This window comes from Sardina pilchardus, chromosome 11 (genome assembly GCF_963854185.1).
Source record: "Sardina pilchardus chromosome 11, fSarPil1.1, whole genome shotgun sequence".
In the NCBI taxonomy this organism is placed as follows: domain Eukaryota; kingdom Metazoa; phylum Chordata; class Actinopteri; order Clupeiformes; family Clupeidae; genus Sardina; species Sardina pilchardus.
The window spans coordinates 34,615,268-34,637,480 of NC_085004.1; the positions used below are offsets into that span (position 1 = coordinate 34,615,268).

At 42.9% G+C, this 22,213-nt stretch overlaps 4 non-coding genes across 4 annotated transcripts; all 4 read left to right on the plus strand.

The window, feature by feature from the left end:
- The first annotated feature begins 1,275 nt into the window (after window positions 1-1,275).
- Window positions 1,276-1,394, plus strand: LOC134096426 (5S ribosomal RNA). The gene has a single exon (XR_009940879.1). It is a non-coding gene; the product is annotated as a 5S ribosomal RNA (ribosomal RNA).
- A 1,621-nt stretch (window positions 1,395-3,015) lies between these two features.
- LOC134096427 (5S ribosomal RNA) lies at window positions 3,016-3,134 on the plus strand. The gene has a single exon (XR_009940880.1). It is a non-coding gene; the product is annotated as a 5S ribosomal RNA (ribosomal RNA).
- A 1,621-nt stretch (window positions 3,135-4,755) lies between these two features.
- LOC134096292 (5S ribosomal RNA) lies at window positions 4,756-4,874 on the plus strand. The gene has a single exon (XR_009940750.1). It is a non-coding gene; the product is annotated as a 5S ribosomal RNA (ribosomal RNA).
- Window positions 4,875-6,497: 1,623 nt separating this feature from the next.
- LOC134096431 (5S ribosomal RNA) lies at window positions 6,498-6,616 on the plus strand. The gene has a single exon (XR_009940883.1). It is a non-coding gene; the product is annotated as a 5S ribosomal RNA (ribosomal RNA).
- Window positions 6,617-22,213: the final 15,597 nt, after the last annotated feature.

Consider the following 22,213-nt stretch of genomic DNA (forward strand, 5'->3'; position numbering starts at 1 on the left):
CTGTGTTCATTCGCCCAAGAGCTGCAAAGTAATTTTTTCAACACTGTCTGAGTATGGAAAATAGCCTATAGTCTGCATGGCCTTCGACATCCCAGATATTGTAGTGTTTTCCTGAACAACTGTATGTTACTCGTTTCAGGATGTCCAAGTAGAGCGAGTGACCAAAGTTCCTGTTTTTACGCACAGCGAATTGATATATGAAAAGCTAATATCAGCGTGCTTCATGAAGTTTTGCTTGACAGCAGTTGCTACTACATAGCCTATGTTGTCGGATTAGATGCAGCATTCGATTGACGTGTGTCTACTATTACGTATAAGGCCTATATAAACCGTGCGCTAAGGAGAAGCGCTCATTCACGTCTCCGTAGCCGGAGGGAGCGCCACGCTTTCTGTCGCTAGTGTACATCTGGACATGTATGGATCATTGGCTGCCAGTGACTCTAGCACACCAGTAGAGAACTGCATTTGGAGCAGTTGTTTTTTCTTTCTCCGTGGCGAAGATGAAGCAAAGAGGATCCACGAAACAACCCTCTTTACAACACATGACCTGAATGCGCAGTCCTAACTGGCCAGAGACCCAACTCGGAGCGTCCGCATCCCGACCGGTATGTGTACGTTGTTTTCATTGAGAGGCTAAGTTTCTAAAACGAAGCTCATATTTTATGAATTGTAAATTAGGGCTGTTCTCTCCAATGAAACGTCTCCTGTGTTTTCGCTCTGCTTAGAAAAACGGATTTTTTTTTTTTAAATCCCATCAAATACTTAGTGGTTTTATATTCTCATGCATGGCCAGACACTGATTTCTCTCCTTAGCTTTGAGTATCATCTTTGTTTGAAAAGCTGAGCTTTTTTTTTACTCCAGTGACATTTTCTAATTTACTTGTGGTAGTTTCAAATGGTGTACACACCAAGTGGTTTTTGCCATGCTATGTCACCATTACAATTTATTTAGCTTCTAAACAAATCTGTGACCGTTTTAATCAGAGATAAAGCTGCCCTATGTATGTTGTACTGTGAGTAAAGTATGTGCACTTGCCTAACCAAACTCTTCTGTCAGTACCCATCATTTTTAGGATAAAGAAGGAACAGTTATTGGAAATGTTACCAAGTTTTAAATGCCATTTGTTGTATTCTTCACTTTCAAAGTTGAACTCCACGCGGAAAATGCGCCCTTGTTTTCTTGAACACAATGTAGCGTACCTCACCTTTCACAACACACGCGTCTCCAACCCGGGTTAGGGAGCTTTAAGTAGGTTACTTTGGCCGGTTGCTTTCGCTTACGGCCATACCACGCTGAACACGCCCGATCTCGTCCGATCTCGGAAGCTAAGCAGCGTCGGGCCTGGTTAGTACTTGGATGGGAGACCGCCTGGGAATACCAGGTGCCGTAAGCTTTTCTCTCCATCAGCCAGTGAAACTTTTTTTTTTTTTTCAGGCTGTCTGTCTGTGCGTGCCTGCTCCCTAGTACGTAGACGTTCCAACCCCTTTGAATATTTGCTTCCTCCGTTTGAAAGCAAAATAAAGAAATACATAAATAAATAAATAAATAAATGCATAGGTAGGAAATATAGGCTAAGCCAGCAACAGGTCGGAAAAAAATTGCACGAGTTGACTGTAAACAGCTGGCGGATTGGGGGAGTTTTAGTGCTTGTTTTCATCTGGAATGTTTAGCTTATTTTTTGGGGTGACAGCTTTGTTTTCTATGTAGTTTTCACCGTGTTGTACAATTCCCGGTCTCGCTGTGTTCATTCGCCCAAGAGCTGCAAAGTAATTTTTTCAACACTGTCTGAGTATGGAAAATAGCCTATAGTCTGCTTGGCCTTCGACATCCCAGATATTGTAGTGTTTTCCTGAACAACTGTAGGTTACTCGTTTCAGGATGTCCAAGTAGAGCGAGTGACCAAAGGTCCTGTTTTTACGCACAGCGAATTGATATATGAAAAGCTAATATCAGCGTGCTTCATGAAGTTTTGCTTGACAGCAGTTGCTACTACATAGCCTATGTTGTCGGATTAGATGCAGCATTCGATTGACGTGTGTCTACTATTACGTATAAGGCCTATATAAACCGTGCGCTAAGGAGAAGCGCTCATTCACGTCTCCGTCGCCGGAGGGAGCGCCACGCTTTCTGTCGCTAGTGTACATCTGGACATGTATGGATCATTGGCTGCCAGTGACTCTAGCACACCAGTAGAGAACTGCATTTGGAGCAGTTGTTTTTTCTTTCTCCGTGGCGAAGATGAAGCAAAGAGGATCCACGAAACAACCCTCTTTACAACACATGACCTGAATGCGCAGTCCTAACTGGCCAGAGACCCAACTCGGAGCGTCCACATCCCGACCGGTATGTGTACGTTGTTTTCATTGAGAGGCTAAGTTTCTAAAACGAAGCTCATATTTTATGAATTGTAAATTAGGGCTGTTCTCTCCAATGAAACGTCTCCTGTGTTTTCGCTCTGCTTAGAAAAACGGATTTTTTTTTTTTTAAATCCCATCAAATACTTAGTGGTTTTATATTCTCATGCATGGCCAGACACTGATTTCTCTCCTTAGCTTTGAGTATCATCTTTGTTTGAAAAGCTGAGCTTTTTTTTTACTCCAGTGACATTTTCTAATTTACTTGTGGTAGTTTCAAATGGTGTACACACCAAGTGGTTTTTGCCATGCTATGTCACCATTACAATTTATTTAGCTTCTAAACAAATCTGTGAGCGTTTTAATCAGAGATAAAGCTGCCCTATGTATGTTGTACTGTGAGTAAAGTATGTGCACTTGCCTAACCAAACTCTTCTGTCAGTACCCATCGTTTTTAGGATAAAGAAGGAACAGTTATTGGAAATGTTACCAAGTTTTAAATGCCATTTGTTGTATTCTTCACTTTCAAAGTTGAACTCCACGCGGAAAATGCGCCCTTGTTTTCTTGAACACAATGTAGCGTACCTCACCTTTCACAACACACGCGTCTCCAACCCGGGTTAGGGAGCTTTAAGTAGGTTACTTTGGCCGGTTGCTTTCGCTTACGGCCATACCACGCTGAACACGCCCGATCTCGTCCGATCTCGGAAGCTAAGCAGCGTCGGGCCTGGTTAGTACTTGGATGGGAGACCGCCTGGGAATACCAGGTGCCGTAAGCTTTTCTCTCCATCAGCCAGTGAAACTTTTTTTTTTTTTTCAGGCTGTCTGTCTGTGCGTGCCTGCTCCCTAGTACGTAGACGTTCCAACCCCTTTGAATATTTGCTTCCTCCGTTTGAAAGCAAAATAAAGAAATACATAAATAAATAAATAAATAAATGCATAGGTAGGAAATATAGGCTAAGCCAGCAACAGGTCGGAAAAAAATTGCACGAGTTGACTGTAAACAGCTGGCGGATTGGGGGAGTTTTAGTGCTTGTTTTCATCTGGAATGTTTAGCTTATTTTTTGGGGTGACAGCTTTGTTTTCTATGTAGTTTTCACCGTGTTGTACAATTCCCGGTCTCGCTGTGTTCATTCGCCCAAGAGCTGCAAAGTAATTTTTTCAACACTGTCTGAGTATGGAAAATAGCCTATAGTCTGCTTGGCCTTCGACATCCCAGATATTGTAGTGTTTTCCTGAACAACTGTAGGTTACTCGTTTCAGGATGTCCAAGTAGAGCGAGTGACCAAAGGTCCTGTTTTTACGCACAGCGAATTGATATATGAAAAGCTAATATCAGCGTGCTTCATGAAGTTTTGCTTGACAGCAGTTGCTACTACATAGCCTATGTTGTCGGATTAGATGCAGCATTCGATTGACGTGTGTCTACTATTACGTATAAGGCCTATATAAACCGTGCGCTAAGGAGAAGCGCTCATTCACGTCTCCGTCGCCGGAGGGAGCGCCACGCTTTCTGTCGCTAGTGTACATCTGGACATGTATGGATCATTGGCTGCCAGTGACTCTAGCACACCAGTAGAGAACTGCATTTGGAGCAGTTGTTTTTTCTTTCTCCGTGGCGAAGATGAAGCAAAGAGGATCCACGAAACAACCCTCTTTACAACACATGACCTGAATGCGCAGTCCTAACTGGCCAGAGACCCAACTCGGAGCGTCCACATCCCGACCGGTATGTGTACGTTGTTTTCATTGAGAGGCTAAGTTTCTAAAACGAAGCTCATATTTTATGAATTGTAAATTAGGGCTGTTCTCTCCAATGAAACGTCTCCTGTGTTTTCGCTCTGCTTAGAAAAACGGATTTTTTTTTTTTTAAATCCCATCAAATACTTAGTGGTTTTATATTCTCATGCATGGCCAGACACTGATTTCTCTCCTTAGCTTTGAGTATCATCTTTGTTTGAAAAGCTGAGCTTTTTTTTTACTCCAGTGACATTTTCTAATTTACTTGTGGTAGTTTCAAATGGTGTACACACCAAGTGGTTTTTGCCATGCTATGTCACCATTACAATTTATTTAGCTTCTAAACAAATCTGTGACCGTTTTAATCAGAGATAAAGCTGCCCTATGTATGTTGTACTGTGAGTAAAGTATGTGCACTTGCCTAACCAAACTCTTCTGTCAGTACCCATCGTTTTTAGGATAAAGAAGGAACAGTTATTGGAAATGTTACCAAGTTTTAAATGCCATTTGTTGTATTCTTCACTTTCAAAGTTGAACTCCACGCGGAAAATGCGCCCTTGTTTTCTTGAACACAATGTAGCGTACCTCACCTTTCACAACACACGCGTCTCCAACCCGGGTTAGGGAGCTTTAAGTAGGTTACTTTGGCCGGTTGCTTTCGCTTACGGCCATACCACGCTGAACACGCCCGATCTCGTCCGATCTCGGAAGCTAAGCAGCGTTGGGCCTGGTTAGTACTTGGATGGGAGACCGCCTGGGAATACCAGGTGCCGTAAGCTTTTCTCTCCATCAGCCAGTGAAACTTTTTTTTTTTTTTTTCAGGCTGTCTGTCTGTGCGTGCCTGCTCCCTAGTACGTAGACGTTCCAACCCCTTTGAATATTTGCTTCCTCCGTTTGAAAGCAAAATAAAGAAATACATAAATAAATAAATAAATAAATGCATAGGTAGGAAATATAGGCTAAGCCAGCAACAGGTCGGAAAAAAATTGCACGAGTTGACTGTAAACAGCTGGCGGATTGGGGGAGTTTTAGTGCTTGTTTTCATCTGGAATGTTTAGCTTATTTTTTGGGGTGACAGCTTTGTTTTCTATGTAGTTTTCACCGTGTTGTACAATTCCCGGTCTCGCTGTGTTCATTCGCCCAAGAGCTGCAAAGTAATTTTTTCAACACTGTCTGAGTATGGAAAATAGCCTATAGTCTGCTTGGCCTTCGACATCCCAGATATTGTAGTGTTTTCCTGAACAACTGTATGTTACTCGTTTCAGGATGTCCAAGTAGAGCGAGTGACCACAGTTCCTGTTTTTACGCACAGCGAATTGATATATGAAAAGCTAATATCAGCGTGCTTCATGAAGTTTTGCTTGACAGCAGTTGCTACTACATAGCCTATGTTGTCGGATTAGATGCAGCATTCGATTGACGTGTGTCTACTATTACGTATAAGGCCTATATAAACCGTGCGCTAAGGAGAAGCGCTCATTCACGTCTCCGTAGCCGGAGGGAGCGCCACGCTTTCTGTCGCTAGTGTACATCTGGACATGTATGGATCATTGGCTGCCAGTGACTCTAGCACACCAGTAGAGAACTGCATTTGGAGCAGTTGTTTTTTCTCTCTCCGTGGCGAAGATGAAGCAAAGAGGATCCACGAAACAACCCTCTTTACAACACATGACCTGAATGCGCAGTCCTAACTGGCCAGAGACCCAACTCGGAGCGTCCGCATCCCGACCGGTATGTGTACGTTGTTTTCATTGAGAGGCTAAGTTTCTAAAACGAAGCTCATATTTTATGAATTGTAAATTAGGGCTGTTCTCTCCAATGAAACGTCTCCTGTGTTTTCGCTCTGCTTAGAAAAACGGATTTTTTTTTTTTTAAATCCCATCAAATACTTAGTGGTTTTATATTCTCATGCATGGCCAGACACTGATTTCTCTCCTTAGCTTTGAGTATCATCTTTGTTTGAAAAGCTGAGCTTTTTTTTTACTCCAGTGACATTTTCTAATTTACTTGTGGTAGTTTCAAATGGTGTACACACCAAGTGGTTTTTGCCATGCTATGTCACCATTACAATTTATTTAGCTTCTAAACAAATCTGTGACCGTTTTAATCAGAGATAAAGCTGCCCTATGTATGTTGTACTGTGAGTAAAGTATGTGCACTTGCCTAACCAAACTCTTCTGTCAGTACCCATCGTTTTTAGGATAAAGAAGGAACAGTTATTGGAAATGTTACCAAGTTTTAAATGCCATTTGTTGTATTCTTCACTTTCAAAGTTGAACTCCACGCGGAAAATGCGCCCTTGTTTTCTTGAACACAATGTAGCGTACCTCACCTTTCACAACACACGCGTCTCCAACCCGGGTTAGGGAGCTTTAAGTAGGTTACTTTGGCCGGTTGCTTTCGCTTACGGCCATACCACGCTGAACACGCCCGATCTTGTCCGATCTCGGAAGCTAAGCAGCGTCGGGCCTGGTTAGTACTTGGATGGGAGACCGCCTGGGAATACCAGGTGCCGTAAGCTTTTCTCTCCATCAGCCAGTGAAACTTTTTTTTTTTTTTTTCAGGCTGTCTGTCTGTGCGTGCCTGCTCCCTAGTACGTAGACGTTCCAACCCCTTTGAATATTTGCTTCCTCCGTTTGAAAGCAAAATAAAGAAATACATAAATAAATAAATAAATAAATGCATAGGTAGGAAATATAGGCTAAGCCAGCAACAGGTCGGAAAAAAATTGCACGAGTTGACTGTAAACAGCTGGCGGATTGGGGGAGTTTTAGTGCTTGTTTTCATCTGGAATGTTTAGCTTATTTTTTGGGGTGACAGCTTTGTTTTCTATGTAGTTTTCACCGTGTTGTACAATTCCCGGTCTCGCTGTGTTCATTCGCCCAAGAGCTGCAAAGTAATTTTTTCAACACTGTCTGAGTATGGAAAATAGCCTATAGTCTGCTTGGCCTTCGACATCCCAGATATTGTAGTGTTTTCCTGAACAACTGTATGTTACTCGTTTCAGGATGTCCAAGTAGAGCGAGTGACCACAGTTCCTGTTTTTACGCACAGCGAATTGATATATGAAAAGCTAATATCAGCGTGCTTCATGAAGTTTTGCTTGACAGCAGTTGCTACTACATAGCCTATGTTGTCGGATTAGATGCAGCATTCGATTGACGTGTGTCTACTATTACGTATAAGGCCTATATAAACCGTGCGCTAAGGAGAAGCGCTCATTCACGTCTCCGTCGCCGGAGGGAGCGCCACGCTTTCTGTCGCTAGTGTACATCTGGACATGTATGGATCATTGGCTGCCAGTGACTCTAGCACACCAGTAGAGAACTGCATTTGGAGCAGTTGTTTTTTCTCTCTCCGTGGCGAAGATGAAGCAAAGAGGATCCACGAAACAACCCTCTTTACAACACATGACCTGAATGCGCAGTCCTAACTGGCCAGAGACCCAACTCGGAGCGTCCGCATCCCGACCGGTATGTGTACGTTGTTTTCATTGAGAGGCTAAGTTTCTAAAACGAAGCTCATATTTTATGAATTGTAAATTAGGGCTGTTCTCTCCAATGAAACGTCCCCTGTGTTTTCGCTCTGCTTAGAAAAACGGATTTTTTTATTTTTTATATCCCATCAAATACTTAGTGGTTTTATATTCTCATGCATGGCCAGACACTGATTTCTCTCCTTAGCTTTGAGTATCATCTTTGTTTGAAAAGCTGAGCTTTTTTTTACTCCAGTGACATTTTCTAATTACAGTGCATGAAAATGCACTGTACTGTTCTTCCAAGGCTTCTTCTTCTTCTTCTTATTATTCCGCTGATCAAATTCATTTTTTCTATTCAGCTTGAACCGTTTAACTTAGAAACTTCATTCAAACGTCGCAACGTAGGTCTTAAATAGGGGAAGGCTGCTAAGTATTTTTCAACTTTGTAACTTTTATACTTTTTAAACTATAAATTAAAAACTATTACAAATTTCCCCATAGACTTAACATTGGCCTCTATGACATCACAATCGGATCATTAAGCAATTAGAATCTTATGCCAGGTGGCCAGCCCCACCTGCAGCAGCCCTCTCTCTCTCAGGCTTTAAGCATACAATCTCTCTGTGAAGACTACATATCCTGTTAACTGTTTCCTCTTTCCACAACTGTTTCAAAATAAAAGTCCTCACTGCAATAATACACTATTAAATCATTTAACCATTGAAACTACTCAACTATTTAACTGTTCAACCATTCCAACTGTCAGTTATCATCAACTATGCCTCCAGTCAACTACATGAGACCTCCATGCACCTAGCAACCAACATAGCAACCATCAAAATTAAGCGTTTATGACCGTTTCCATAGCAACCAACATGATTTTACTACAGTGACTTCTTTATTCCTGATAGTGGCAGCCATGGATACCCCATCAACAAATGTTTCAAAATAAAAGTCCTCAGTACCAAGTTAGCTAGTTAGCATGGTTAGCATAGTTAACATTGTTAGCATAGTTAGCATTTTTAACATAACTGCTAAAAATGATTAGCTAAGTTAGCTAATCAACCTGGTTAGCATTGTTAGCATAGTTAACATTGTTAGCATTGTTAGCATAACTGCTAAAAATGATTAGCTAAGTTAGCTAATCAACGTGGTTAGCATTGTTAGCATAGTTAGCATAGTTAACATTTTTAACATTACTGCTAGAAATCATTAGCCAAGTAAACCAATCAACCTGGTTATCATTGTTAGCATAGTTAACATTTTAGAATACCTTTTAGAAATCATTAGTTAAGTTAGAACAGGAATGTTTAAGCTTTAAAATGTCTACCTAAACACTATCAACTCTCTTTAAACTATGCAACCACCATGTTTACCCTAGCTATACCTTAGTAGCCATATCTACATTATCTATCTATATTTTTTTTTGCATTTTCATGCACTGGTAATTCCTTGGAATTGCATTTCTAGTTTACTTGTGGTAGTTTCAAATGGTGTACACACCAAGTGGTTTTTGCCATGCTATGTCACCATTACAATTTATTTAGCTTCTAAACAAATCTGTGAGCGTTTTAATCAGAGATAAAGCTGCCCTATGTATGTTGTACTGTGAGTAAAGTATGTGCACTTGCCTAACCAAACTCTTCTGTCAGTACCCATCGTTTTTAGGATAAAGAAGGAACAGTTATTGGAAATGTTACCAAGTTTTAAATGCCATTTGTTGTATTCTTCACTTTCAAAGTTGAACTCCACGCGGAAAATGCGCCTTTGTTTTCTTGAACACAATGTAGCGTACCTCACCTTTCACAACACACGCGTCTCCAACCCGGGTTAGGGAGCTTTAAGTAGGTTACTTTGGCCGGTTGCTTTCGCTTACGGCCATACCACGCTGAACACGCCCGATCTCGTCCGATCTCGGAAGCTAAGCAGCGTCGGGCCTGGTTAGTCAGTGGTGGACGAAGTACATTGATTATGTACTTAAGTGAAAGTATAGATACCTTGTGTCAAATATTACTTGAGTAAAAGTGAAAGTACCCACTTTGAATTTTCACTTAAGTAGAAGTATAAAAAGTATTTGCCTTCACATATACTTAAGTAGTAAAAGTAAAAGTACTTCAATGAATTATGGTTCTAATGGCTTAATTATAATTATAATTGATCATTTCCACATCAAAGCTCCTGCTAAATCAGCTTACCGGTATATAAGGTGAACTACTAATGCCACTCTTCAAATAGTTTCTTACATTTCTCTATTTGCTTAGAAGCTATCTACAGTGGGGAGAACATGTATTTGATACCATGCTGTAGTTGCCTAAAAAAAGAAAAATAAAATCATCATTTGACAATTGATCTTAATGCCTTAATTCAAAAAATGAGTAAAAATCAAACTGCAAACAAACAGATTGCCATGGTAGTTTTTCCAGTAGGCCTATTAGCCTGCCTGTTTGATGCTCATTGAGCTCAATGCAGGCCTATACTGGAAAAAGCACCATGCCAATCTCTAGCTGTGGTGAAGGGTATGATGATGTGGGGCTATTTTAATTCCAACGACCAAGGGAATGGGAAAAGGGAATTTATCAGGATGCATATATCCTGGATCCATGAAATAGCTGTCCTTTAAAAATAAAAATCTACCTGTCCCTGTGTTAAATTCCCATAGGGTTACATAGGGGCTCAAATACTTCCTTCCCCCTAGCATTTAGGAAGAACATTTCTCCCCCCCCCCCCCCCCCCCCCCCATTATTATCATGGTGGTTTATTGGGGCATACAAAGGCATACAAAGGCAACAAAATACAATACAAAAATGTTACAATGTGTACAACAATTGCAAACACGGGAGAGTTGTTCCGCTACACGTCCCGATTGCTTTCTCACTACATACGAACCGCTCTCGGGTTCGATTGGAAACGAGCCGAGACCACCTGCTCTAGGCGATCTCGGCCCATTTGTTTTGTTCCGGAACAGAGTGCGATTTCTGCTTTCACATATACCCAATCGAACTGATCTTTGGGGGAAACGCTCCCTGTTCCGATTCAAATAGCCAGGTCTGAAAGCGCCCTAAAAGAAAAGCCAACTTTAAGCACAAGCTACGTTTGATACTTTTTCTTAGGGCGTATTCACACCAGGCAGGTCCGTTAGTTCACTTATTTGGTCCGGACCAATTTTTTTTTCTTTTTTTCTTTTTTAGTGCGGTTCGCTTTCACACCGTGATTAATTGCAACCGGACCAGAATTTATAAACAAAAGCACATGTGCTAAGGTCGTTCAACCATTGGCTGGTAAACGTGTAGGTGGGGTGAAGAATAGGAAGCCAAAGTCAAAGTTGGCCCACGTAAATACTATGTTTGCGTACTGTACTCGTTATTATCCTAGCAATATAGTTTATACAGTTACAGCTTTGCAGAAGTGCTTGAGCGTCAAGACCGTTTGATGCAAGTTTAACAATATGAAGATTGTAATTTGGCAACGACGAAGACGTGCAACAAAACAGCTGAGAAGAGCTCTCATGTGTGTCCAACATGCTAACAGCAGGCCTACGGAAGACGGAACGGGTAGGAGATGCAAAATCAAATTATTGTTGGCAAAAAAGCGTTAGCCCACTGCTGCTTACAGCTGTTGTGCGTCACGGAGCTATCCTACATTTCCCATAATGCGCAAAAACTACGGGAGCTTGTCAAATCCAAAAAAGGTAGATTTCTGTAACTGGGTCGGATCGAGGTCGGTCTGCTTTCACACCATAAACGAACCGCCCCAGGGTTCGATAGGAACCGCTCCGAGACCACCTCCTCAGCTGGGTCTCGGTCCGCTTGTTTGGTCCGCACTAGAGTTCGAGTGATTGTATTCACACCAGTCAAAAAGGTCCGAACCAAGCAAGAAACGAACTTGAGTTCGTTTTAATCGAACTAAACAAGGCAGGTGTGAATACCCCCTTAATGTCTAAATCCAGTGGTGGACAGTAACGAAGTACATGTAATTCGTTACAGTACTTAAGTAGCATATTGATGTATCTGTACTTTACTTAAGTATTTATATTTGGTGAGACTTTGTACTTTGACTTTACTACATTTTTAAGTGAAAATTCGTACTTTTACTCCGTTATATTTATGAAAACCCTCTCGTTCCATTTTTTGCCAAAATGGTTAACATTACTGCAAACTAACACTCTTCTTAGAGAACGTTTACATTTACAATGTCAATATCAATGTTACATAGAGATGAAAGCCTACTCTTTGAAATCTCTATTGCAGCAAATCTAATTTACGCGTTTGTTACTCATAACGTTACTCATAACATAATTGGGAACGTGTGAGCATGCATGAAAGGGAGAGAGTGCATTGATAACTGATATCTCCGCTTTATAAAGGGCAGCCGGCAAGTCTTAAAGTGACAGTGTACCATTTATAAATTAATCAAACAGCATCATAGTTCTTAACAAATGTATTTTCTACAACAAAATTCAAAATTACGTTGTCATTATTATCATAATGGGGGGGGGGGGGGGCCTAGATTTTTATTTTTAAAGGACAGCTATTTCATGGATCCAGGATATATGCATCCTGATAAATTCCCTTTTCCCATTCCCTTGGTCGTTGGAATTAAAATAGCCCCACATCATCATACCCTTCACCACAGCTAGAGATTGGCATGGTGCTTTTTCCAGTATAGGCCTGCATTGAGCTCAATGAGCATCAAACAGGCAGGCTAATAGGCCTACTGGAAAAACTACCATGGCAATCTGTTTGTTTGCAGTTTGATTTTTACTCATTTTTTGAATTAAGGCATTAAGATCAATTGTCAAATGATGATTTTATATTTCTTTTTTTAGGCAACTACAGCATGGTATCAAATACATGTTCTCCCCACTGTAGATAGCTTCTAAGCAAATAGAGAAATGTAAGAAACTATTTGAAGAGTGGCATTAGTAGTTCACCTTATATACCGGTAAGCTGATTTAGCAGGAGCTTTGATGTGGAAATGATCAATTATAATTATAATTAAGCCATTAGAACCATAATTCATTGAAGTACTTTTACTTTTACTACTTAAGTATATGTGAAGGCAAATACTTCTACTTAAGTGAAAATTCAAAGTGGGTACTTTCACTTTTACTCAAGTAATATTTGACACAAGGTATCTATACTTTCACTTAAGTACATAATCAATGTACTTCGTCCACCACTGGAATGATGCGACTGAACCGCGTGCGCTGGAGCCACCAGTGAGCGGCCAGTAGCTCATTGAGGCCCTTTGTGTTGTATGCGCTTGGTTTCAAGCTTCTAAGACCTTCCAATTTCAAGCTATGAAGGAAAAGTGAAGACACGTTTACTTTTCATATTTCATGACAGTTGGCTGAGACGGCCAAAACATGCGCTCGTGGAAACTTTTTTCAAAATCCACTTTGGGCTTGTAAGATGTTGTAAAGTGACTTTCTGTCACAATGCAGTACATGCACCTCAACACCCAACTTCATGAACACCACATCAGAGTGAATGATGCGACTGAACCGCGTGCGCTGGAGCCACCAGTGAGCGGCCAGTAGCTCATTGAGGCCCTTTGTGTTGTACGCGCTTGGTTTCAAGCTTCTAAGACCTTCCAATTTCAAGCTATGAAGGAAAAGTGAAGACACGTTTACTTTTCATATTTCATGACAGTTGGCTGAGACGGCCAAAACATGCGCTCGTGGAAACTTTTTTCAAAATCCACTTTGGGCTTGTAAGATGTTGTAAAGTGACTTTCTGTCACAATGCAGTACATGCACCTCAACACCCAACTTCATGAACACCACATCAGAGTGAATGATGCGACTGAACCGCGTGCGCTGGAGCCACCAGTGAGCGGCCAGTAGCTCATTGAGGCCCTTTGTGTTGTATGCGCTTGGTTTCAAGCTTCTAAGACCTTCCAATTTCAAGCTATGAAGGAAAAGTGAAGACACGTTTACTTTTCATATTTCATGACAGTTGGCTGAGACGGCCAAAACATGCGCTCGTGGAAACTTTTTTCAAAATCCACTTTGGGCTTGTAAGATGTTGTAAAGTGACTTTCTGTCACAATGCAGTACATGCACCTCAACACCCAACTTCATGAACACCACATCAGAGTGAATGATGCGACTGAACCGCGTGCGCTGGAGCCACCAGTGAGCGGCCAGTAGCTCATTGAGGCCCTTTGTGTTGTACGCGCTTGGTTTCAAGCTTCTAAGACCTTCCAATTTCAAGCTATGAAGGAAAAGTGAAGACACGTTTACTTTTCATATTTCATGACAGTTGGCTGAGACGGCCAAAACATGCGCTCGTGGAAACTTTTTTCAAAATCCACTTTGGGCTTGTAAGATGTTGTAAAGTGACTTTCTGTCACAATGCAGTACATGCACCTCAACACCCAACTTCATGAACACCACATCAGAGTGAATGATGCGACTGAACCGCGTGCGCTGGAGCCACCAGTGAGCGGCCAGTAGCTCATTGAGGCCCTTTGTGTTGTATGCGCTTGGTTTCAAGCTTCTAAGACCTTCCAATTTCAAGCTATGAAGGAAAAGTGAAGACACGTTTACTTTTCATATTTCATGACAGTTGGCTGAGACGGCCAAAACATGCGCTCGTGGAAACTTTTTTCAAAATCCACTTTGGGCTTGTAAGATGTTGTAAAGTGACTTTCTGTCACAATGCAGTACATGCACCTCAACACCCAACTTCATGAACACCACATCAGAGTGAATGATGCGACTGAACCGCGTGCGCTGGAGCCACCAGTGAGCGGCCAGTAGCTCATTGAGGCCCTTTGTGTTGTATGCGCTTGGTTTCAAGCTTCTAAGACCTTCCAATTTCAAGCTATGAAGGAAAAGTGAAGACACGTTTACTTTTCATATTTCATGACAGTTGGCTGAGACGGCCAAAACATGCGCTCGTGGAAACTTTTTTCAAAATCCACTTTGGGCTTGTAAGATGTTGTGAAGTGACTTTCTGTCACAATGCAGTACATGCACCTCAACACCCAACTTCATGAACACCACATCAGAGTGAATGATGCGACTGAACCGCGTGCGCTGGAGCCACCAGTGAGCGGCCAGTAGCTCATTGAGGCCCTTTGTGTTGTATGCGCTTGGTTTCAAGCTTCTAAGACCTTCCAATTTCAAGCTATGAAGGAAAAGTGAAGACACGTTTACTTTTCATATTTCATGACAGTTGGCTGAGACGGCCAAAACATGCGCTCGTGGAAACTTTTTTCAAAATCCACTTTGGGCTTGTAAGATGTTGTAAAGTGACTTTCTGTCACAATGCAGTACATGCACCTCAACACCCAACTTCATGAACACCACATCAGAGTGAATGATGCGACTGAACCGCGTGCGCTGGAGCCACCAGTGAGCGGCCAGTAGCTCATTGAGGCCCTTTGTGTTGTATGCGCTTGGTTTCAAGCTTCTAAGACCTTCCAATTTCAAGCTATGAAGGAAAAGTGAAGACACGTTTACTTCTCATATTTCATGACAGTTGGCTGAGACGGCCAAAACATGCGCTCGTGGAAACTTTTCAAAATCCACTTTGGGCTTGTAAGATGTTGTAAAGTGACTTTCTGTCACAATGCACTACATGCACCTCAACACCCAACTTCATGAACACCACATCAGAGTGAATGATGCGACTGAACCGCGTGCGCTGGAGCCACCAGTGAGCGGCCAGTAGCTCATTGAGGCCCTTTGTGTTGTATGCGCTTGGTTTCAAGCTTCTAAGACCTTCCAATTTCAAGCTATGAAGGAAAAGTGAAGACACGTTTACTTTTCATATTTCATGACAGTTGGCTGAGACGGCCAAAACATGCGCTCGTGGAAACTTTTTTCAAAATCCACTTTGGGCTTGTAAGATGTTGTAAAGTGACTTTCTGTCACAATGCAGTACATGCACCTCAACACCCAACTTCATGAACACCACATCAGAGTGAATGATGCGACTGAACCGCGTGCGCTGGAGCCACCAGTGAGCGGCCAGTAGCTCATTGAGGCCCTTTGTGTTGTATGCGCTTGGTTTCAAGCTTCTAAGACCTTCCAATTTCAAGCTATGAAGGAAAAGTGAAGACACGTTTACTTTTCACATTTCATGACAGTTGGCTGAGACGGCCAAAACATGCACTCGTGGAAACTTTTTTCAAAATCCACTTTGGGCTTGTAAGATGTTGTAAAGTGACTTTCTGTCACAATGCAGTACATGCACCTCAACACCCAACTTCATGAACACCACATCAGAGTGAATGATGCGACTGAACCGCGTGCGCTGGAGCCACCAGTGAGCGGCCAGTAGCTCATTGAGGCCCTTTGTGTTGTACGCGCTTGGTTTCAAGCTTCTAAGACCTTCCAATTTCAAGCTATGAAGGAAAAGTGAAGACACGTTTACTTTTCATATTTCATGACAGTTGGCTGAGACGGCCAAAACATGCGCTCGTGGAAACTTTTTTCAAAATCCACTTTGGGCTTGTAAGATGTTGTAAAGTGACTTTCTGTCACAATGCAGTACATGCACCTCAACACCCAACTTCATGAACACCACATCAGAGTGAATGATGCGACTGAACCGCGTGCGCTGGAGCCACCAGTGAGCGGCCAGTAGCTCATTGAGGCCCTTTGTGTTGTATGCGCTTGGTTTCAAGCTTCTAAGACCTTCCAATTTCAAGCTATGAAGGAAAAGTGAAGACACGTTTACTTTTCATATTTCATGACAGTTGGCTGAGACGGCCAAAACATGCGCTCGTGGAAACTTTTTTCAAAATCCACTTTGGGCTTGTAAGATGTTGTAAAGTGACTTTCTGTCACAATGCAGTACATGCACCTCAACACCCAACTTCATGAACACCACATCAGAGTGAATGATGCGACTGAACCGCGTGCGCTGGAGCCACCAGTGAGCGGCCAGTAGCTCATTGAGGCCCTTTGTGTTGTATGCGCTTGGTTTCAAGCTTCTAAGACCTTCCAATTTCAAGCTATGAAGGAAAAGTGAAGACACGTTTACTTTTCATATTTCATGACAGTTGGCTGAGACGGCCAAAACATGCGCTCGTGGAAACTTTTTTCAAAATCCACTTTGGGCTTGTAAGATGTTGTGAAGTGACTTTCTGTCACAATGCAGTACATGCACCTCAACACCCAACTTCATGAACACCACATCAGAGTGAATGATGCGACTGAACCGCGTGCGCTGGAGCCACCAGTGAGCGGCCAGTAGCTCATTGAGGCCCTTTGTGTTGTATGCGCTTGGTTTCAAGCTTCTAAGACCTTCCAATTTCAAGCTATGAAGGAAAAGTGAAGACACGTTTACTTTTCATATTTCATGACAGTTGGCTGAGACGGCCAAAACATGCGCTCGTGGAAACTTTTTTCAAAATCCACTTTGGGCTTGTAAGATGTTGTAAAGTGACTTTCTGTCACAATGCAGTACATGCACCTCAACACCCAACTTCATGAACACCACATCAGAGTGAATGATGCGACTGAACCGCGTGCGCTGGAGCCACCAGTGAGCGGCCAGTAGCTCATTGAGGCCCTTTGTGTTGTATGCGCTTGGTTTCAAGCTTCTAAGACCTTCCAATTTCAAGCTATGAAGGAAAAGTGAAGACACGTTTACTTCTCATATTTCATGACAGTTGGCTGAGACGGCCAAAACATGCGCTCGTGGAAACTTTTCAAAATCCACTTTGGGCTTGTAAGATGTTGTAAAGTGACTTTCTGTCACAATGCACTACATGCACCTCAACACCCAACTTCATGAACACCACATCAGAGTGAATGATGCGACTGAACCGCGTGCGCTGGAGCCACCAGTGAGCGGCCAGTAGCTCATTGAGGCCCTTTGTGTTGTATGCGCTTGGTTTCAAGCTTCTAAGACCTTCCAATTTCAAGCTATGAAGGAAAAGTGAAGACACGTTTACTTTTCATATTTCATGACAGTTGGCTGAGACGGCCAAAACATGCGCTCGTGGAAACTTTTTTCAAAATCCACTTTGGGCTTGTAAGATGTTGTAAAGTGACTTTCTGTCACAATGCAGTACATGCACCTCAACACCCAACTTCATGAACACCACATCAGAGTGAATGATGCGACTGAACCGCGTGCGCTGGAGCCACCAGTGAGCGGCCAGTAGCTCATTGAGGCCCTTTGTGTTGTATGCGCTTGGTTTCAAGCTTCTAAGACCTTCCAATTTCAAGCTATGAAGGAAAAGTGAAGACACGTTTACTTTTCACATTTCATGACAGTTGGCTGAGACGGCCAAAACATGCACTCGTGGAAACTTTTTTCAAAATCCACTTTGGGCTTGTAAGATGTTGTAAAGTGACTTTCTGTCACAATGCAGTACATGCACCTCAACACCCAACTTCATGAACACCACATCAGAGTGAATGATGCGACTGAACCGCGTGCGCTGGAGCCACCAGTGAGCGGCCAGTAGCTCATTGAGGCCCTTTGTGTTGTATGCGCTTGGTTTCAAGCTTCTAAGACCTTCCAATTTCAAGCTATGAAGGAAAAGTGAAGACACGTTTACTTTTCATATTTCATGACAGTTGGCTGAGACGGCCAAAACATGCGCTCGTGGAAACTTTTTTCAAAATCCACTTTGGGCTTGTAAGATGTTGTAAAGTGACTTTCTGTCACAATGCAGTACATGCACCTCAACACCCAACTTCATGAACACCACATCAGAGTGAATGATGCGACTGAACCGCGTGCGCTGGAGCCACCAGTGAGCGGCCAGTAGCTCATTGAGGCCCTTTGTGTTGTATGCGCTTGGTTTCAAGCTTCTAAGACCTTCCAATTTCAAGCTATGAAGGAAAAGTGAAGACACGTTTACTTTTCATATTTCATGACAGTTGGCTGAGACGGCCAAAACATGCGCTCGTGGAAACTTTTTTCAAAATCCACTTTGGGCTTGTAAGATGTTGTAAAGTGACTTTCTGTCACAATGCAGTACATGCACCTCAACACCCAACTTCATGAACACCACATCAGAGTGAATGATGCGACTGAACCGCGTGCGCTGGAGCCACCAGTGAGCGGCCAGTAGCTCATTGAGGCCCTTTGTGTTGTATGCGCTTGGTTTCAAGCTTCTAAGACCTTCCAATTTCAAGCTATGAAGGAAAAGTGAAGACACGTTTACTTTTCATATTTCATGACAGTTGGCTGAGACGGCCAAAACATGCGCTCGTGGAAACTTTTTTCAAAATCCACTTTGGGCTTGTAAGATGTTGTAAAGTGACTTTCTGCCACAATGCAGTACATGCACCTCAACACCCAACTTCATGAACACCACATCAGAGTGAATGATGCGACTGAACCGCGTGCGCTGGAGCCACCAGTGAGCGGCCAGTAGCTCATTGAGGCCCTTTGTGTTGTATGCGCTTGGTTTCAAGCTTCTAAGACCTTCCAATTTCAAGCTATGAAGGAAAAGTGAAGACACGTTTACTTTTCATATTTCATGACAGTTGGCTGAGACGGCCAAAACATGCGCTCGTGGAAACTTTTTTCAAAATCCACTTTGGGCTTGTAAGATGTTGTAAAGTGACTTTCTGTCACAATGCAGTACATGCACCTCAACACCCAACTTCATGAACACCACATCAGAGTGAATGATGCGACTGAACCGCGTGCGCTGGAGCCACCAGTGAGCGGCCAGTAGCTCATTGAGGCCCTTTGTGTTGTATGCGCTTGGTTTCAAGCTTCTAAGACCTTCCAATTTCAAGCTATGAAGGAAAAGTGAAGACACGTTTACTTTTCATATTTCATGACAGTTGGCTGAGACGGCCAAAACATGCGCTCGTGGAAACTTTTTTCAAAATCCACTTTGGGCTTGTAAGATGTTGTGAAGTGACTTTCTGTCACAATGCAGTACATGCACCTCAACACCCAACTTCATGAACACCACATCAGAGTGAATGATGCGACTGAACCGCGTGCGCTGGAGCCACCAGTGAGCGGCCAGTAGCTCATTGAGGCCCTTTGTGTTGTATGCGCTTGGTTTCAAGCTTCTAAGACCTTCCAATTTCAAGCTATGAAGGAAAAGTGAAGACACGTTTACTTTTCATATTTCATGACAGTTGGCTGAGACGGCCAAAACATGCGCTCGTGGAAACTTTTTTCAAAATCCACTTTGGGCTTGTAAGATGTTGTAAAGTGACTTTCTGTCACAATGCAGTACATGCACCTCAACACCCAACTTCATGAACACCACATCAGAGTGAATGATGCGACTGAACCGCGTGCGCTGGAGCCACCAGTGAGCGGCCAGTAGCTCATTGAGGCCCTTTGTGTTGTATGCGCTTGGTTTCAAGCTTCTAAGACCTTCCAATTTCAAGCTATGAAGGAAAAGTGAAGACACGTTTACTTCTCATATTTCATGACAGTTGGCTGAGACGGCCAAAACATGCGCTCGTGGAAACTTTTCAAAATCCACTTTGGGCTTGTAAGATGTTGTAAAGTGACTTTCTGTCACAATGCACTACATGCACCTCAACACCCAACTTCATGAACACCACATCAGAGTGAATGATGCGACTGAACCGCGTGCGCTGGAGCCACCAGTGAGCGGCCAGTAGCTCATTGAGGCCCTTTGTGTTGTATGCGCTTGGTTTCAAGCTTCTAAGACCTTCCAATTTCAAGCTATGAAGGAAAAGTGAAGACACGTTTACTTTTCATATTTCATGACAGTTGGCTGAGACGGCCAAAACATGCGCTCGTGGAAACTTTTTTCAAAATCCACTTTGGGCTTGTAAGATGTTGTAAAGTGACTTTCTGTCACAATGCAGTACATGCACCTCAACACCCAACTTCATGAACACCACATCAGAGTGAATGATGCGACTGAACCGCGTGCGCTGGAGCCACCAGTGAGCGGCCAGTAGCTCATTGAGGCCCTTTGTGTTGTATGCGCTTGGTTTCAAGCTTCTAAGACCTTCCAATTTCAAGCTATGAAGGAAAAGTGAAGACACGTTTACTTTTCACATTTCATGACAGTTGGCTGAGACGGCCAAAACATGCACTCGTGGAAACTTTTTTCAAAATCCACTTTGGGCTTGTAAGATGTTGTAAAGTGACTTTCTGTCACAATGCAGTACATGCACCTCAACACCCAACTTCATGAACACCACATCAGAGTGAATGATGCGACTGAACCGCGTGCGCTGGAGCCACCAGTGAGCGGCCAGTAGCTCATTGAGGCCCTTTGTGTTGTATGCGCTTGGTTTCAAGCTTCTAAGACCTTCCAATTTCAAGCTATGAAGGAAAAGTGAAGACACGTTTACTTTTCATATTTCATGACAGTTGGCTGAGACGGCCAAAACATGCGCTCGTGGAAACTTTTTTCAAAATCCACTTTGGGCTTGTAAGATGTTGTAAAGTGACTTTCTGTCACAATGCAGTACATGCACCTCAACACCCAACTTCATGAACACCACATCAGAGTGAATGATGCGACTGAACCGCGTGCGCTGGAGCCACCAGTGAGCGGCCAGTAGCTCATTGAGGCCCTTTGTGTTGTATGCGCTTGGTTTCAAGCTTCTAAGACCTTCCAATTTCAAGCTATGAAGGAAAAGTGAAGACACGTTTACTTCTCATATTTCATGACAGTTGGCTGAGACGGCCAAAACATGCGCTCGTGGAAACTTTTTTCAAAATCCACTTTGGGCTTGTAAGATGTTGTAAAGTGACTTTCTGTCACAATGCAGTACATGCACCTCAACACCCAACTTCATGAACACCACATCAGAGTGAATGATGCGACTGAACCGCGTGCGCTGGAGCCACCAGTGAGCGGCCAGTAGCTCATTGAGGCCCTTTGTGTTGTATGCGCTTGGTTTCAAGCTTCTAAGACCTTCCAATTTCAAGCTATGAAGGAAAAGTGAAGACACGTTTACTTTTCATATTTCATGACAGTTGGCTGAGACGGCCAAAACATGCGCTCGTGGAAACTTTTTTCAAAATCCACTTTGGGCTTGTAAGATGTTGTAAAGTGACTTTCTGTCACAATGCAGTACATGCACCTCAACACCCAACTTCATGAACACCACATCAGAGTGAATGATGCGACTGAACCGCGTGCGCTGGAGCCACCAGTGAGCGGCCAGTAGCTCATTGAGGCCCTTTGTGTTGTATGCGCTTGGTTTCAAGCTTCTAAGACCTTCCAATTTCAAGCTATGAAGGAAAAGTGAAGACACGTTTACTTTTCACATTTCATGACAGTTGGCTGAGACGGCCAAAACATGCACTCGTGGAAACTTTTTTCAAAATCCACTTTGGGCTTGTAAGATGTTGTAAAGTGACTTTCTGTCACAATGCAGTACATGCACCTCAACACCCAACTTCATGAACACCACATCAGAGTGAATGATGCGACTGAACCGCGTGCGCTGGAGCCACCAGTGAGCGGCCAGTAGCTCATTGAGGCCCTTTGTGTTGTATGCGCTTGGTTTCAAGCTTCTAAGACCTTCCAATTTCAAGCTATGAAGGAAAAGTGAAGACACGTTTACTTTTCATATTTCATGACAGTTGGCTGAGACGGCCAAAACATGCACTCGTGGAAACTTTTTTCAAAATCCACATTGGGCTTGTAAGATGTTGTAAAGTGACTTTCTGTCACAATGCAGTACATGCACCTCAACACCCAACT